This window comes from Triturus cristatus, chromosome 11 (genome assembly GCF_964204655.1).
Source record: "Triturus cristatus chromosome 11, aTriCri1.1, whole genome shotgun sequence".
NCBI lineage: Eukaryota > Metazoa > Chordata > Amphibia > Caudata > Salamandridae > Triturus > Triturus cristatus.
Genome location: NC_140594.1, coordinates 425,554,445 through 425,574,742, shown reverse-complemented (window position 1 = coordinate 425,574,742; position 20,298 = coordinate 425,554,445). Strand labels below are relative to the sequence as shown.

At 37.1% G+C, this 20,298-nt stretch overlaps 1 protein-coding gene across 1 annotated transcript in view; it reads right to left on the bottom strand.

Annotated features, from left to right (window-relative positions):
• The window catches only part of LOC146784372 (pyroglutamylated RF-amide peptide receptor-like), a 1,315,107-nt gene that overhangs the window by 1,018,606 nt on the left and 276,203 nt on the right, over window positions 1–20,298 (bottom strand). The window lies entirely within an intron of this gene.

Genomic DNA, 20,298 nt, shown 5'->3' with positions numbered 1-20,298 from the left:
ACAAAAGACCCTTACAATGTGTTAACCATAACAAAATGCTTAAAGACATGACTGAATTCTGTTTAAACAATAATATCTTTATGTACAGAAACACCCTATATCAACAACTAAGGGCCGTTGCGATGGGGGCAAGCTTCTCCCCCAGCTATGCATGTCTTCACATGGGCTGGTGGGAGGAGTTTGTCCTGCGCAAAGAACATGAACATGTTGTTAACACTAATGTCAAACTTTGGCTTAGATTTATTGATGACCTTTTTATCATCTGGCAGGGGACCCGGTCAGAGGCAGAGGGTTTTGTCACCAGACTCAATTCTAACAAATTAAATCTAGAATTTACAGCCAACATTAGTGATCATAGGGCAGAATTTCTTGATGTAGAGGTATATATCAAAAATGGGGCAATTGCGACAAAACTTCACCGCAAAATAACAGCAGGAAATGCCACACTACACGCCACCAGTGCTCATCCAAGACATCTCATACAAAGTATACCATATGGTGAGATGTTGAGATTGGAACGTATTAGTAGCAATGAAAATGATCTACATATGGCTCAGATAGCAAGTACCAAACGATTCCTCGAGAGGGGTTACTCGAAAAAAACAATAGACATGGCCATTGAAGATGCAGTAAAATCAGCAGGGACAGTCTATTGACAACTCAGACCAGCAAGAATACTATCAGTGTCAGTCCCACCATACGAGATAATGCTGACAATACGGAAACATTCCGATTTATAATGCAATACAGTAAACAAGCTAGAGCCATCAGTAAAATCATAATGAACAATTGGCCACTTGTATTAAATGACCCTATCATTGGCCATGTTCTATCCAACAAACCTGCAATTACATACAGCAAGGGACACTCCATGAGAGATCAACTAGTCCATAATGATCCTTTTGAAGGCAAAAAAACTACGTGGCTAGAGCAACGTACTGGCTTTTTCAAATGCACGACATGCAAAGCATGTCAGTATGGAGAAAATAAAAGGTGTTATAAAACACCTTTTAGCGACAAAGAAATCCCCATATATAAATTTCTGACATGCAAAACGGAATATGTGATCTACGTGCTGGAGTGTCCTTGTGGCCTTCAATATGTTGGAAGTACAGTTCTTCAAGGCCACAAACGAATACTCCAACACCTGAGAGCCATTAAGAACAAGGATCACACATATCCTGTTGCACGCCACTTTGAGGAATCTCACAATGGAGACCCTAAAGGCTTAAAATACTTTTTGATTGATAGTGTACCATTTAACAAAAGAGGAGGCAACCGGGAAAAAGCACTGAGAGAGCTAGAAACCAGACACATCCTACAATTGGATAGTAAACAACCTGTGGGCCTCAATGGTACGGAGGATCTATATACTTGTTTATAGATCCACTCAGTCCCCCTTTTGATCCTATTAATGATTTATAAATCTGCAAATAAAACTAAATAATTAATTATGTAACATAATTTTATTTAAGTTGCAAGCTGCCCCTTTGAATTTTATCACGGTCACACTTTTGGGGTTAGGAAGAGGTGGCACACAACACTTTCATACACGTTAAAAGTTACCGAATTTATTCTCGTATGCAATGAAAGTCCAAGACATAAATATCATCAATTTGCTGAACATAATTTTTGTAAATACTATCTTTACAGCTCCATTCATAAATATTATCCACAATTATGACACTAAGTCATAACAATAGAATGGCCATCAGACATATAATTATGGTTCAGGCGAGTGTTTATATCAATCAAACATTTGCGGGGTTTTTCATATGCAAACTTTTTTATATGCGAACTCTTTTAAAGTCTTTAGTATATATTTTATCATATTTATATATTTATATATTTATTGTAAATGATGAATTTTACATAATTTTTATCATTGAGATATATATTCATTTATATTGAAAATGTCAATATGTTTTCTATATCTACTACCATTGCATTGCAAGATACCATTGGTAACTTTATAAAGCACCATGTCACTTTAAATAAGAAAAAAATGCACTTTAAAAAAATGTTTAAATGCCCAGGTGAGACTGCTGCTAGCGTCATGTGATCAAGGGCCAACGGGCTCGAAACGCGTAATGGCTGTGCTAAACTTGTGAGCGGACGAATAAAGATCCTTTTAAGCACCAAATCGTGGTCTGGGCTCCTACCTGCAGCGGCATATCGAGTGCGTGGAAAAGGGAGTTGAAGCCATATATATATATATATATATATATATATATATATATATATTACCTACTGGCGGTCGCCAGTAGGTAGTTATAGTTAGGACCGTGTTTCCATAGGAAATCTCAAAATTCTATTTTGAATAACTTTGGCGCCGGTTGACCAATCCTCGTGAAATTTTCAAAACTAATGGGGCGCTCCGCTCAGCTCCTACCCTGAAAGTCTCGGGGGCATTCGTCAAGCGGGGGCCGAGAAAAAAGGGGGGTCCCAAAACGCGTTTTCCCCATGCATTTTTCCATAGGGACTTTAGTCGCAGCTACATCCCGAACGGCTGAACAGAATTATGTGAAATTTGGCAGAGAGGTAGCCATAAGGTCCATGAAGTGCCTTTTGCAGGTTTGGTGTAAATCTGTTCAGTATTTCCTGAGAAATTAGCATTTAAATCAATATATATATCTGTAAGCGCGCAGCGTGCGCGCACTGAGCAAGTACTGTGCGCGCACCTTGCCGTGCGCGAGCGCACTTCTGATTGGTTGTTAGATGTTAGTAAACATTCGAATCGGTGGAAATCAGGAAGCGGCGGCCGCCATTTTGTCTCTCGCATAAAGAGGGGGTGATAAACAAAGGGGGAGAACTTGAAAAGGGGGCAGAGTGGGGAGATATTGACCCACTAGGCATTGTAAGGGGGTCACAGTAGGACCTTGTAGGGCAAAAAAAAAGATTTATATTTTGAAAAAAAATATCGCCGAGTGCGCGCACCCAGCGCGCACCCGAAAAAAAACTTTTACAAAAAAATAATAAAAAATCGCATTTAAGTGTTTAGATATAAGGTGGCTCTAAAAAGAGCCCTTGTGTTTATTGTTTGTTTTTTGGTACCTACAAGTAAGTACCGATGCAGAGTCTAAAGTTCAAGAGGAAGACTCTGTTGCCTTCATCAGTGAAGTGTACACCGTCTCCTCTATAAATGTCTTGCATGTTGTAACGCAAGTTGTTGTGGTATATAGAACCCATACCATAGTCTCTGAGGAAAGCAGAAATAGATTTGTTGACGTGCTTCCTTGCTTTGTCAATCTGCGGACAAAATTGGTTGGACCAGTTCCACTTTTGCCTTTGGCATATGTTAGAATATACGAAGGCAGTTTGTGGAAAAAGTGACATCAATTGCACAAAGGTGTCCTTAATAAGCATTTCCAGACCTACCCCAGTTAAAGTGCCTAGGTCATTTCCACCACAGTGCACAATAATAAGGTTAGGCTGTGGGAGATGTAGAAAGGTTTTCACCAAAGGCATTAATTGGTGCCACTTTAACCCTCTCTGACCAATCCATTTAATGTCTACATTTGGCAAAGCAAGGTCTCTCACCATACCTCTTTTTTCTGCATACTTTTCACTCCAGAAGACATAGCTGTGACCTACAATCCACACTGTGAACATCTTCAAAGGAGATCTGGATGCACTCAGGAGGTGTCTTTCAGTAGAAAGGCAAAAAGAAATGAAAGACAGTTGAAAAATGGGGGCACACATACTTTTTTTTATAAAAAGAACTCATTGGCTGTTTCAAACCATTCTACACTAAAAACTAGGCTGTATGTTTAAATTTTAAAAAGCATGTATTGTATTGGTTCAGAAAAATGTGTGAACAAAGAACATTAGTTTGGATTTGCTGTTAGGTTTGAAAAGTCAAGCACTCTTGCTCTTTGGAAATGAAACATTGTCTGTTGAACTTCTGACCTCTCTGCTCACACCTGTGTTCCATGACCTGTTGCTATGGTAGCAGGCAGAAGTCAAGTTGGGGGAAGGGTACATTTGGAAAGGGGTTGAAGTTTTCAACCAATAGAAATGTGTGATTTCATTTGAAAAAATGTGGGAAGCACTGAGATTTGAAATTAACATGTATATGTGTGAAAAAAGAGAGGGAAACTGTGCCATTAACTGGTTCTGCTGAGAGGAGAGAGGTGTTCAGCTCAGAGATTCTGGTCTGATAAACTGCTGTGTGACTGCCAGATTTCTATCACAACTAACTAATTTTAAAGGTGAGTTATGAGTTTGAGAGGGGGTGTTTGTGGTTAATTTTGATATAAATAAAAGAATTATGATTATTTGTTTAAAGTTGTGATTTACATTTTCTGTTTTGTGAGATATTTAACTGTTTTGAATATGTAAAATATTATGGAGTATGTTTTCACCATAAGTTAATGTGTACTGGTAACAATGAGGAATACTGTTTTGTGCCTACCATCAAACCATGAGTCTGTGTGCAGAGAAGAATTGTTGACAGAGATTTAATTTGTGTTGCTGTTGAAAAGTAAGACTTGCAGTTGAAAGAAAAGGACAGCTTCTTTTTAATTGTGATGGTTAGCATTTAGCAGAAATCACTTTGAAAGAAAAGAGAGGAAAATGGCAGCACATTTGAAAAAAGCATTAGTTCTGTTAGAATTGATAACCCAGGAAAGGGGCAGCCTGTGTTTTGTGCCTACCAACACAGCATGAGTCTGTGTGTATATAGGAATTGTTGTCTGAGATTTAATTTGTGAAGATGTTGTTCAGTAAGAAATGCAGTCCCTGGAAAGGGGCAGCCTGTATTATGTGCTTAAAATGATGACATGAGTCTGTGTGCACACAGGAATTGTGGGCAGAGATTTAATTTGTGAAGATGTTGTTCAGTAAGAAATGCAGTCCCAGAAAAGGGGCAGCCTGTGTTATGTGCGTAAAAAGATGGCATGAGTCTGTGTGCACACAGGAATTGTGGGCAGAGATTTAATTTGTGAAGATGTTGTTCAGTAAGATGCAGTCCCAGGAAAGGGGCAGCCTGTGTTATGTGCGTAAAAAGATGGCATGAGTCTGTGTGCACACAGGAATTGTGGGCAGAGATTTAATTTGTGAAGATGTTGTTCAGTAAGAAATGCAGTCCCTGGAAAGGGGCAGCCTGTGTTATGTGCTTAAAATGATGGCATGAGTCTGTGTGCACACAGGAATTGTGGGCAGAGATTTAATTTGTGAAGATGTTGTTCAGTAAGAAATGCAGTCCCTGGAAAGGGGCAGCCTGTGTTATGTGCTTAAAATGATGGCATGAGTCTGTGTGCACACAGGAATTGTGGGCAGAGATTTAATTTGTGAAGATGTTGTTCAGTAAGAAATGCAGTCCCAGGAAAGGGGCAGCCTGTGTTATGTGCGTAAAAAGATGGCATGAGTCTGTGTGCACACAGGAATTGTGGGCAGAGATTTAATTTGTGAAGATGTTGTTCAGTAAGAAATGCAGTCCCTGGAAAGGGGCAGCCTGTTGTGTTTACACAAATTATCCCTTAGCACACATGCACTGTTACATACATCCCTGCAGTCTTGATGCAGTTCTGGAAGTCTCTTTGCTCATCTGTCTTGCACCAGACAATACACAGTGTTCAGAAACACACTCTTGGCACACACGCAGCAGCTTCTCCAACACTCTCATGTGTAGTACTCAGCTCTGTGTGCTGTTTCAGATAGCACTGTGTAATGCAAACACATTCAACGTCAGCAAGGCCTCATTTAAATTGATCGAGTCTAATCACTCACCCTGTAACACATGGTCATTGTCTTAAGGAGCTGTTAGGACATGTGCTGTTTTCTGCTTCTGTAAATGATAAGGGAAATGTATCAGGCTGTAACAGTAATTTGGTACTATTTAGGGACACTGTTTTGTTCAAAAAAACATAGCACGAGTCTGTGTGCGCACAGGAATTGTGGGCAGAGATTTAATTTGTGAAGATGTTGTTCAGTAAGAAATGCAGTCCAAGGAAAGGGGCAGCCTGTGTTATGTGCGTAAAAAGATGGCATGAGTCTGTGTGCACACAGGAATTGTGGCCAGAGATTTAATTTGTGAAGATGTTGTTCAGTAAGAAATGCAGTCCCAGGAAAGGGGCAGCCTGTTGTGTTTACACAAATTATCCCTTAGCACACATTCACTGTTACATACATCCCTGCAGTCTTCATGCAGTTCTGGAAGTCTCTTTGCTCATCTGTCTTGCACCAGACAATACACAGTGTTCAGAAACACACTCTTGGGACATACGCAGCAGCTTCTCCAACACTCTCATGTGTAGTACTCAGCTCTGTGTGCTGTTTCAGATAGCACTGTGTAATGCAAACACATTCAACGTCAGCAAGGCCTCATTTAAATTGATCTAGTCTAATCACTCACCCTGTAACACATGGACATGGTTTTAAGGAGCTGTTAGGACATGTGCTGTTTTCTGCTTCTGTAAATGATAAGGGAAATGTATCAGGCTGTAACAGTAATTTGGTACTATTCAGGGACTCTGTTTTGTTCCAAAAAACATAGCATGAGTCTGTGTGCGCACAGGAATTGTGGGCAGAGATTTAATTTGTGAAGATGTTGTTCAGTAAGAAATGCAGTCCCAGGAAAGGGGCAGCCTGTGTTATGTGCGTAAAAAGATGGCATGAGTCTGTGTGCACACAGGAATTGTGGGCAGAGATGTAATTTGTGAAGATGTTGTTCAGTAAGAAATGCAGTTCCTGGAAAGGGGCAGCCTGTTGTGTTTACACAAATTATCCCTTAGCACACATGCGCTGTTACGTACATCCCTGTAGTCTTTATGCAGTTCTGGAAATCTCCTTGCTTATGTCTCTTGCAGCTGACAATACGTAGTCTGCAGAAACACACTCTTGGGACACACGCAGCAGCTTCTCCAACACTCCCATGCGTACTACTCAGGTCTGTGTGTAATGCAAACACATTCAACGTCACCAAGGCCTCTTTTTCTTTGCTCTACTCTAAACACTCAGCCACGTTGCAGATACTTATGGTATGAAGTAGCTGTTAGGAAATGTGCTCTTTTCTGCCTCTGTGATTTTCCAGGTAAAATGTGTAAGGCTGTAACAGCAAGTATCACTTGATCTACCAGAGTAGTAAATGTGCTTTGAATTTGGAAATCAAATTCTGTTTTCTGCTTAGAAGCACATCATGAGGCTGTGTGTGCACAGAAATTGTGGCCACAGATATAATTTGTGTTGCAGTTGTTCTGTTAAAAAATGCACTTGCAGGAAAGGGGCAGCTTGTTTTTTTTCAACTGTGGTGGTTAGTACTGTGCACAAATTAGTAAATCACAAATGAAAGAAATGGAAAAACATTTTAAATAAATGAAATGTAAAAAAAAATATTTAAATGAATTATAATTACAAAAAGGATTTTTTTTTTAGTTCCTTGCAGGTATTGCTGAGCAACAGTGAAAAAAAAATGCCTTTAAGGACAAGAAAAAGGAAAGAAAAGCAACAACAAGTATATCTGGACAAAACTGGGGAAAAAAATAGCAGGAGAAGCTGGTGATGGCAAAAAGAAAAAGTCTACTGGTAAGCAGAGCAGAGATTTCTTAAAAAAGATTTTCAAAAAACAAAAAAATGGCAAAATTAACTGTAAAACAAAGAGAGTTTTATGTACAAAGCCACAACATAGTCATCAGCAAAAACAAAAAGCTAATGTACAATCAGAAGTATGTCAAACAGATTTAACACGAAAATTAGATTTTAAAAACATTCGTCGAAAAATGTTTCAGAGAAGAGTGATGTTAAATTTGCTAAAGGATGTGAAAAAATATAAGAAAAAATCTAAATTTATTAAGAAAAAAACATTTATAGAAAATATTGTAAGTAAGGCTTTGGAAATAAAAAGAAAACTTTTTATTCTAATTTTGAATAGGATGCGTAGGTTAGAAAAATTAGTGAATGCAATGAAGTCACAAAGCAAAAGGAAAAGAGAAGTGAAAAAAAGTAACTTTTGTAAAGTGTTCTTGGGAGAATGGAAACACAGTTCAAGTACTGAACCATTTTTTAATGAAGAGAGTTATCTTCAAAGTAATAGTTTGTTGCATGCAGTTGACACTAATGGTAGAGCATATGAAGTTAAGGATGGTTGTGTGATGCAAAAAGAGAAAATGGTCCCTAGAAATGAGGAAGAAGTAATGGCTGCTGAGACTATGGGGAGACGTCCAAAAGCCCCAGTGTACACTTGGAACTGTAGTAGTATTTGTACTGTGCGTCAGGAATCTATTGATAAATTACGTGACTTTCTAAGAGAATATAGTAAAAAGAGTGTAAAACAGAAGATGAAGGTGCTTCAAACACTAGATCCATGCAGAGTGAGAGAAAATACTGGTTTGCAGGGACATTCTCTGGCTTGTCTATCTAGAAAAGTGTGTAAAAGTGTTTTTCATCATTTTAGGATGCTGGCTGTTCATCATACTGAAATGAGAAAGTTTGTGAGAACATTGTATTTTGCTAAAAGTCCAGCAGTAAAGTTGAATGAGTTGAATAATGCTCTGTTCCGTGGATCTGTATCAGATGTAGTGAAGGTTACTGATGAGATTCAGTTTTGTTACTTTGGTCCAGAACAAGAAAGTGCAGAAAAGGACACAGTAAATGATGAAAATGAGGAACAGAATGTAGAACTCATTATTACTAAAAATTTTGAGGATGAAATGACAAAATTTACTATCACCTCTAATGAAAGACCAAATATTACTTGTATTTGTTGCCGCAGAAGTCATTATAAAATTCAAACAAGGAGTGTTGATCTGTATAAAAAAAGTGAAAATGAAGATAATTATAAGTGGAAGGATTTTGCAACATATATATTTCTTGAAAATTGTTTTGAATTGGGTGAAGATCAGCGTATTTGTAAATACTGTTATAATAAGTTAGAAGAAAATAGAATGCCGACCAGAGCTGTACTTAATAATTTAGAATTGGATGCTATTCCTACCGAACTTTCTGAATTAAATACATATGAGTCTATACTCATTCAATGTGTTCATCCGTTCCAGACCATAGTACGTATGGAGCCCAAAACTGGTAAATTACCTCCTTCTGATTTACTGAGAGGTTTAAAAGGAAGAGTGGTGTATTTGCCCTTGGATTTGAAAACAAATATGGAAACTATTGATGCAGATACTTTGGAAACTGAACCATTAGTAATTCTGGTTAATGGTGTACCTACAAAGAATAAGAAGATTTGGCAAGAGCTGGTGGATGTACGAAAAGTACAAAGAGCAAATTTGTATTTGAAAAAAAATAATAAATGGTATGAATCAATTTATATAGAAGAAGAAGAACAAGATTTACAAGAAGACACAGAAACACCAACTGGTCAAATTGAAAAAGTGGACAAGTCAAAGGAAGAAGAAATTTATGAACATTTTAGCATACATCCTCTTCATTCAAAAGAAGTTATGGGAGACACTATTGATCTGTTTCAGATGAAGAAAGCAAAAGGAACTCCCGTGAGTGTATGGGAGGAGAGCTTGGAAGCTCGATGTTTTCCCCAGCTGTTTCCTACAGGAAAAGGAGGACGATACGATGAACGTCCAGAACAGATTCCAGCTTCTGAGTATCGGACTACAAGACTATATGCAGAAGATCCAAGATTTCGTCAAAGTATTCCTTATTTGTTCCATCTTTTATTTGAAAGCGACTTGTCTGCATTATCATATGCAGTAAATCACATTTTAAAAAGTGGAGTACATTTACAAAATGTGTCTGCTAAGGATTTTATGGAGAAAGTGCAGCACCGAGATGATCATTTGGAAACACAACTGATCAATCTGATGGCTTGTCAGCGTGGGACAAATGAATATTGGTACCGACGCCATGGTGAATTAAAATGCATGTTACGGAATTTAGGAACTCCAACATGGTTCCTTACCCTAAGCTGTGCCGAGTATGCTTGGGATGATTTACTGGATTTTCTAAGAGAGGCAAATTCAAACATTAAAAACATTGAATACAAGACAGCTGGAGAACTGTGCTCTTTGGATCCAGTTAATGTTTGCAGATATTTCAATCATAGATTTGAGGCTATGATGTCCTTTATCTGCAATAAAAAAAATCCACCTCTTGGAGAAGTAGTGGATTTCTTCTGGAGAAAAGAGTACCAGGCAAGAGGTGCTCCTCATATTCATATGCTGTTGTGGATCAAGGATGCCCCAAAGTTTGGAACAGATACTGATGAAGCAGTGTTATCTTTCATTGAAGAATATGCAACATGTGCTATACCTAAAAGCACAGAAGAGAAAAAGTTAAAAGAACAAGTTTTACGTTTCCAAAGTCATCGGTGTGGAAAATACTGTCGACGGAAGTACAAGACCAAAGATAAATTCTACACAAAGTGTCGATTTGGATTTCCTAGACCTGTTCTTTCAAAAGGAAGAGTCAACAGTTTTATGTCAGCTGTGCGACATACTATAACCAGAAAATCTCCCAAAAATACCTACAACCTAAAAAGAAATGAAGAGTCAAAATTTATAAATGACTTCAACCCAGTGATTTTATCCATGTGGAATGCTAACATGGATATTCAGTATGTGGCAGACAATTCTATTGCTGTTGCTCGGTATGTGACATCTTACATCACTAAATCTGAGAAAACAGAATTGAAGGAAATGTGGGATGAGATTTCTCACGAGAAGACTGTCAGTAAGAAGCTGTACAGTTTCAGTTTAAAGATGTTATCGCATCGAGAAATTGGATCCTACGAATGCTCAGATAGGTTATCATCTGCAAGTCTTTACTCGAAATCCAGAAGAATAATTTGGGTCAGCTTAGGCCTTGCAGGAATGAGAAATCGGGTACTGAAATCTGTTGGAGAAATTGAATATTTGGCCGAGAATGACCTAGAAAGTACAGATATTTTGAAATCAAACATGTTGGACACATATTACCCAAAGAGAAGTCATCATCTTGAGAACATGTGTCTCTATGAAGTGCTGCAGAACTACATTTATTCACGGAAAGCCACAGAAGACATCAACAATGGAAAATATAAAGTCATTGGTGAGGAAGGATGTTTGGTGAAGCAAACAAAAGGAAGTTTGATAAATCACAGGAAGCTCAGTTGCGAAACTACTGACAAAAAGGAATTTTACTACTTGGCTCTTTTACAGCTGTTTAAACCATGGCGTTCAGAGGACGAACTACTGGGAGAATTTCAAAACTATGAAGATTCTTTTAATGCTAGCAAAGACAGCATAGAATGCAGTACTTTCACAACTTATGTCCAAATGTTAAATGAAGAAAATGAACAGGAAGCAAAAATTGCAGCTGAAGTAGCTAGAGACAGTTCTCAAGACAGCCAAAGTTCAGGAACACTTAGTCAAGATCCCCTAGGACAACCGATCATAGAAAATGAAGCTGCAGTAGCCATGACTGGAGTAGAAACGGCTATGAATCAAGCACAGGAAGATTCAATTGACTTACTAAATCTGGAAGAACAACTGAATGAAGAACAAAAAGAAATTTATGAAGAAGTCATCAAAAAAATTGATCATGGATTACTACATGAAAAGAAAGAGTGCTCATGCACATCATTTGAACCAATCAGGATGTATGTGAGTGGACAAGCTGGAACTGGTAAAAGTTTCTTAATTAAAGTCATCAGAAGCTACCTACAGCAAAAATCAGCTTCAAATTTGTCTTGTGTGGTAACTGCTCCAACTGGGTTAGCAGCCTATAACATAAAAGGAATTACCTTACATCGCTTGCTAATGTTACCAGTGGAGCATGAGAACAAAATAGAATACCACAAACTAACTGGAGAAGCATGCCTCGAAGTTTCAAGAGTGTTGAAGAAGATGCAAGTTCTCATTATTGATGAGGTGAGCATGGTTTCAAATTTAATGCTTGCCTTTGTGCATTTAAGAATGCAACAAATACTTAAGAGAGACTATGACGTGTTATTTGGAGGTAAACACGTCATAGTTTTTGGGGATCTTCTGCAGCTCACTCCAGTTAAAGGACAACCAGTGTTTAATACTGTGACACATGAAGACACGAAGAAGTCATTAGGAAGCATTGGTAATGCGAATATTTGGTCGTTCTTTGAGTACAAAGAACTCACTACCAATATGAGACAAGCAAACGACGAAGATTATGCAAGTATTCTGAAAGATATCAGAATTGGACTACTCACAGAAGTTGGTAAAAAAGCATTACAGAGTCGGTTGCTACATAACTTATTTCCAAATGAAGAAATAGTTGCAGAGAAAATATACCAGAACATTGCAGAAAAAAATACTGTAATCTGCTTAATGCCAACACTACGTGAGTGCTCAATATTCAATAAGGAACTTTTGAAATTGGAAAACGAAGAGATTAAGAAAATGGAAGCAGAGGACAAAATTCAGCATGAAAGAATTACTTTTACATTAACAGGCAAACTGAAAAATAAATTGAATTCACTAGAGAAGAATATTTCCAAAACAGCTGGATTAGAAAAAAATCTATATGTTTGCATGAATTGTCGAGTGATTTTAAGGAGAAATTTGGATGTAGAAAAAGGTTTAGTGAATGGAGCTATGGGAAGAGTTGTGGGTTTTATTAATTATCAGAAAAAAGAAGGAATTGAATGTTTAAAAATAAAATTTGATCAGATAGAAGAAGTTAAAGACATTTGTCGTTGTTCAGTTCGTTTCATGCTTGTGAAAGACTTATATGTGCGTAGAAAGCAGTTTCCATTTTCTCTAGCATATGCTGTAACTATTCACAAGTCTCAAGGATTGACTGTAGATAGTGCTTTTGTAAACATTGGTTCTACTGTGTTCAAAGAAGGGATGGCATATGTTGCTCTGTCACGAGTAAAAACATTATCTGGTTTATTTATGATAGACTTTGATGACTCAAAAGTTAGTGCTGATACAAACTGTGTAAAGGAGTATAATAGATTAAGAAGAACCTATGCTCCTCATTTAGGTCAGTATCCTGTGATTGAAAAACATGTTGTTTCTCGGAAAAGGAGATTTGAGAATATTTGTAATGTGGATGAACAGAACAAAAAAAAAAAGGACAGTGATGTGATAGCAAGGAAAAAGAAAAAGGACAGTGTTGAAGAGGTTGTTGGTTGCCATTTTGAAAATAGCTCTGGTGTCAACTGCTATGCAAATGTAGTGCTGAATGTTGTATTTTATCTTGAAAAGTTGCTAGAACAGATAATAGTAAATCATGGAAAAAGATTGTGTTCTCTGCTGAGTCTCCTTTTTGAGAAGCTGAGTACTGATAAAACTGAAATAGAAAGTGCTAGTGATGTTAGAAATCTTTTAGATGTATGTTCTGGTTCAACACAGTTTAAAGAAAATGTCCAGCAAGATACTCAGGAATTCTTAATATATATTTTGAGTGTACTAGAAGATGAAGGAGTAGAAGTAGAAAACTTATTTGGTGTCTCTTACAAGTGGGAACATTGCTGTGAAAACTGTATGAACACATGTAGTAGTAATGTTGATTCAGAAAGGTTCATATTTTTACCATTACCACAAAGTAAATCAGTGACTTTTAGTAAATTAGTTAAAGATGCCAATCACAACATGGAATGTTCTGAATGTAAATCAGACATGTTTTCAAAATTATTTTTACAGAAATATGGTCAGTATGTAATTTTAATGATGCAACGTTGTAGAACTGATGGTTCAAAATTGGACACTTTAATAAAGAAGTTTACAGGACAGCAATTATCAATTTCTGGAAAAACTTTTGTTACAGTTGCAATAATTTTTCATGAAGGACCTACTGTAACTTCTGGACATTTTATCTTAAATGTGAAAAAGGCTGGACACTGTGTAATGATTCCCAATTGATTTTCAACCAACTTTTGCCTTATGATTTACCCAATTCTTACTTAATTTTTTTGAAACCTAAATTTTGAAAACTAAAAACTGCATCTGAAGGAAGCATTTTTTGTAATTTTAAAGGATTAAAATTGAAGATATCACTTAAAAAGGATTTTGAAATTACTATTTGGCCTAAAGGAAAAGTAATAAAAACTATTGTGGACTCCTTTGACAGAAATTATTTTGGCATGTGTGCTTTTGCGACAAGGTTTAAAGACGGTTTGTCTATAAATGTTTTATTCATCTAGAGAAGTAGTTGTAATATATATGTAATATTTCTAACAAGGTATATTTTAGTGAAGATTTGGGGCTTTTTTTAAGCAATCTTTCAGATTGTTTTTTTTTTTGCCCGCTGTTAAATGATGAATACAATTGTTTTCACTATTTTAAGTGAAAAATAAAAAATTCTGAAAACAGCAAAAAAAGGGCAAAAAATTGCTTAGTAAAATATGTAAAAACATGTAATGCTTTTTGTAATGTATGATTGAATATTAATACATTTTTTCTTTTTTTGCAGAACTGGAAAAAACTTTTTTTAAAAAAAATTCTGTTCCCTTGCAAAATACTTAAAAAAAATTTTTTAGAAAATTTTTATTTTTTTAAAACAATAAGTGAAAAATATTAGTATTACTCAATCCTCCCATTTCATGCTTCCATTTCTTCACCTCTTTATGAACATTAAATTAAAAAAAAAAAAAAAACCCTTGGGTGCGCGCAGGGTGCGCCCACAAAAAAAAAAAAAAAAAATAAATCCCTCAAAAAAAAATGTTTGGGGTTTAGTTTATAAGTGGCTCTTAAAAGAGCCCTTGAGTTAATGGAGGGAAGCAGGAAGAGAAAAACTAAAAAAAAGAAAAAACATCTATGGCCTACTGCACTCATGGGCATCAAATTTTCTCTGAATGAGATCAAGACTGGTCTCACCCACAGAAATAAGTTTACCGCAATCAGTGCAGCGTGTGGACAACCTAGCCAAACAAGGTGGTCCAAAAAGAGGTGTGGAAGAATGCAAAGGCACCACTGCAGAAGAAGTGCTCGGCTGAGCTGCCGAAGATGTGCTCGGCTGAGCTGCTGCAGATGTCGTCGGTAGAGCAGGTGGAGGGTTTGCTCCAGAAGCTCGACGAAAAGTTACTGGATGCATTTTGTTAACATGTCTCAACATAGTGTGAATGCTAAAAGAATATTTCTTGTTAGGATTCCCACGAGATAAGACTTTATCACAAAGTACACATGTAACTTTAGGTGCATTTACCTTTTTTTGTCCCTCTGGAAAAGTGAAAAACTGCCATATAAAGCTGTCTTTCTGCTTCCTGCTCCTCTGCCTCTCAAGAGTGTCCAGATCACTGTCTGAAGATGGTTGCTGTTCAGCCATTGTCTCTCAACAACAGAATAGCTCCTTCTCCAAAGGAATCAGAACTAATAATGAGGGGAGTAGGTGTGGTTTGGGAAGAATCTGGAACTGAAAGTACTTCTAACCAATCAAAAGAGATGATTCTTGATCACATGACTTGTCATGGGGGGATTGGGTGTGGTATTGAAACAATTAGAAACTGTAAGTAATGATAACCAATAAGAAGTACTGTTTTATTATGCATAAACCCGAGGTGCGCGCACTGCGCAAGCTCCGAGCGCGCACCTCGTGATTACGTATGCGCGAACGCGTAGGAGCGCATGTGCATACCTCATATGCGCGTACCTAGCGCACATACGTTGAACACGCGTATACGCGACCGTTATTGCTTTTTTTTTTTTTTAATTTTAGCGTATGCGGAAGTAAACCGCGTGGAGCGCGTAGGACGCACGCACGCATGCGTACGTACGAACGCATACGTACTGGGTGCGCGCTCCCAGCGCACACTATGACGTATATTTGCGTACGTAAATAACGTACGACGGTATTCATAAAAAACTTACGAAATTGAACTAGGAGCGCGCCCAGAGCGTGCACCCCAAGAATTTATATTTAAAAAAAAAAAAGTGGAGAAAAATTAATTGCAAAAATTATAAAAAATAATCAACTTTATCCTAATTGAAATTTTAAAAAAAAAACAAAAACAAATAAAAAGATACAGATAATATATAAATGAATACATAGGAATTGTATTTTTAAAAAAAACATTTTTTAATAATTAAATAATACAAAAATTAGCATTTAAAAAACCGTACAAATTCACTGAAAAAACCAAAGGTTTCACACACGTTATAGTTAGGAATTAGCATTTAAAAAACCTTGCAAATTCACTGAAAAAACCATAGGTTTCACACATGTTATAGTTAGCTGGACATTTCACTCGTGAAAAACCAATGAAATTCCCCCGTTATAGTTAGTTCATCTAACTATAACTCGCGCACCCGCAATCCACTGCTGATGACGTCACATATTACATCACTCATGACATGGTCAGTGACATCACTCATGACATCACTCATGACATCTCAAATGACATCACTGATGACATCACTGATGACATCATCCTTGTGATAGAGTGGCAGACCTCCTCTCACCCTAATATAACAATTGATACACACATTCAAAAATAGAGACTAAAATTTACAAAATATTGGACATACCAATACCAGTTACAACAATCTCTTCAGTAATTCTAAGATCCACATACACATCCACTCATTCACCAACAGTCCTGTACAGTCACTCATACATGTACTCACTCATATGTACTCATACACCTATACATCCTGTTACACAATGCCACTCATCCACAGAGTTACTCATACACATAGTCACTCATGCCAATAAAGAATCAAACATACATTTACTTGCATATACACTTATACACACACCACCACACTTACTTCTACGGAAACTTACACATACTTAGTCTTTTAAACAATCACTTATAGAAACACATACTTATTCATACAGGAACTCTTTCAATCTCTCACTCTCACATATACTCACTTATATACACCAATAGTCACATATACTAGTTTAAAACATAAGTAGTTACTCATAAAGACACTATTGAGAAAGTCATTCACTCACTAACACACCCTTACACATACTCATCCACCCATACAGTCCTGCACACATGCTGTCTTCAACACATACAGTGAGTCACTCATTCATGCACCTATGCACTACGTAATACCCCCCACCGAACCATGCAGACACTCAGACTGATACTCAAAATTCCAACTAATAACCTATATAGACACCCATGTACCTACTCACCAACCCATGCAGCCACTTATACACAAAGTGAGAGACTGATACAGATATTTACATATTTAAACATTACTCACTAAGCCATGTATTCACTATGATACACTTAATCAGTCAGTTACACAATAAATTTTTCACAAAAAAATCATCCATTTAGACACTTATATACCCATTTATTCTTCCATCGACCTTGAGATATACATATATAAAACATATTTAATTTTCAGAAAAACACACATTCACTGGATGATGTCATCAGTGATGTCATCAGTGATGTCATTTGAGATGTCATCAGTGATGTCATGAGTGATGTCACTGACCATGTCATGAGTGATGTAATATGTGACGTCATCAGCAGTGGATTGCGGGTGCGCGAGTTATAGTTAGATGAACTAACTATAACGGGGGAATTTCATTGGTTTTTCACGAGTGAAATGTCCAGCTAACTATAACATGTGTGAAACCTATGGTTTTTTCAGTGAATTTGCAAGGTTTTTTAAATGCTAATTCCTAACTATAACGTGTGTGAAACCTTTGGTTTTTTCAGTGAATATATATATATGTATATACTCAAACACCAATCCTGTATTTCTCCTACAACAGATTGCGCCAAGCCCAGTATCCAATTTAAACGTGGTTTATTTTTCCAGTTTAGACAAACAAACGCCTGATGCGTTTCGGAACGGCCGTTCCTTTATCACGGGTCAGTGCGACATTTGATTTCCCCTCCAAATATAGTGCACAAAGCAAGTGTAAACATAAGTGTAGGACTACTTGATACCTTTCAAGTTCATAGTGAAAACAGCATCCATTTTGTAATATGTTTTTAAAGCGGATGAACATGTGAATTCATTACTTAATACAAGGTTTTAAATAAAACAAGTGCAGAATACAAAAATAATTGATATTACACAATTGCTTTTCTAATTCATTCCATATTCGTTTGTGTGGAGTGTACACCAAAGCACAATGTAGGTCAAAGCTCCATACAATACGAAGCAAGTAAATAACAATTCCGCCTCAGTGGGCATTAAGTACTTAGTCCAATTCAGCCCAAGTGGGCGTAAACTTCTTATGTGACCTTTCTCTCCAATCAATTACCAAGAGTGTTCTGATTCCATTCCTATTTACACGAATATACATGAATTATATCACATGTTTCATCCTTCATAGATAGCACGTAGTACATTTCTTCCATACACCAAGATATTGTCGTCGCCTGAAAGATAAAATGAATGCACTGATCAATAATGAGCCTACTTTTTCTTTAAAAACAAACATCATAACTAAGAGATAATTAAGACAGTTTTTGGGCAGCTACATGATAATCAATTCCGAAATCAGCCAAGGTGTACTGCTAATTCCTCATCCTTGTTCATACCCTCCGAAAGTATTGTACCATATCTAATAATCATTTTGGACCTCCAACCTCCTTAAATCACGGATCCTGTTCCCCCCTCTTTCTGATAGTGGTACCCTGTCTAGAGAACAGTATTTAAGGAAACCAGCATTCTTGTTATGGCATTCTTCGAAATACCGGGCAATAGGATATTGTTTGTCCTCATTGGTGATTGCCCGCATATGTTCTAATATGCGCCTCTTCGCCTGATGAATAGTGCTGCCAATATAAACTAATTGGCATGCGCAAATGAGAGCATATACACAGAAATCTGATTTACAGCTTAGATGTTTTGAAATGACAAAAGGTTTCTGAGCTGAAGAAAGTGTCACTTGTTTACAGTTTGTACTGTTTCTGCATGCCTTTCAGGTTTTGCAAGTATAAAAACCTTGTACTTTGAATTGAAAGCTGGTGTCTACAGGTAACCTACTTTTGCATAGTATATCTTTCAATGCAGGGCATCTACAAAATGTAATGCTAGGATTTTCTAAAACGCATTTAGCTAAAGGGTCATCTGTTCTTAGTACGTTCCAGAATTTTTTCAACATTTACGTACATCGCCTGCCTGATTGCTGAATGATGTGATGAATCTAAGAGAATTTTCCTCTTCCTTGTTATCAGTTTTCACTTTGAGCAGTTATTCCCTCTCTACTCCTTTAATTTTTTCACACTCTTTGTTGATAATTTTCTGTGAGTATCCTTGTTTAACAAACCTTTTTCTCATGTTTCCATCTCCTCTAGAAATGCTATGTCAGAACTACAGTTCCGACAAGCCCTCAATAGCTCCCAATAGGGTATGCTGTTAATGAGGTTTACTGGGTGACAGCTTTCAGCATGTAATAAGCTGTTGCCAGCTGTTTTCTTTCTATAGAGTTTACTTTCCAGTCGATTTTCATGCACCTCTACTTCTACATCAAGGAATTCTATAGTTTTCCTCTCCATGGAGCATGTAAACTTCAGGTTCAGATTGTTGCTGTTAAGAGATTCTACAAATTCAAGGGCTTCCTTTTCATCACCCCTCCAAACACAGAATATATAATCTATATACCTCACCCAGAGGACGACATGGCCTTTAAAGGCAGTGATGTTATTGGCTACTTGCTCCTCCCACCCGCCTAGGTATAAACCTGCATAGCTGGGGGTGAAGCAAGTTGTCATCGCCGTTCCCTGGGCTTGGCAATAGATTATGTGGTCAAAAATGATGAAATTATTCATTAAACAAATCCGCATCATATTCATTAACATTTCAGTATGCATAAGATAACATAATGGGTGACTTTTCAGATAATAGCGATAAGCCTCCAAGCCTTGCTCATGGGGTATGCATGTATACAAGCTATTCACGTCTAGTGTCAGCAACATCATTCCTTGTTCCCATCTAACTTTGTCAATTTGTCTTAAGAAATCTCCCGTGTCCTGTACATAGGAAGGCAAAGATTGAACATACGGTCTCAAAAAATAATCAATATATTTCGAAGTGTTTTCATACATGCTTCCTATAGAAGACACAATAGGCCTGCCAGGAGGATTGCATTTATCCTTATGAACTTCCGGCAGTAAGTACATTGCAGACAGCTTTGGGAATTCACAATTTAAAAATTTAAACTCATCATTAGATAACAATTTTTCATTTTTCCATTTCACAAGACACTCTCTATATTTTTCATTACTTGTTTCGTAATTTTTTCTGTCACTTTTTACATAGCTTGCACTGTCACTGTGTTGCCTCTTGCCTTCATCTAAGTACATTTTAAGGGGCCAAAGCACAACATTTCCTCCCGTATCAGAAAGAGGGGGCAACAGAATCCGTGATTTAAGGAGGTTGGAGTCCAAAATGATTATTAGATATGGTACAATACATCCGGAGGGTATGAACAAGGATGAGGAATTAG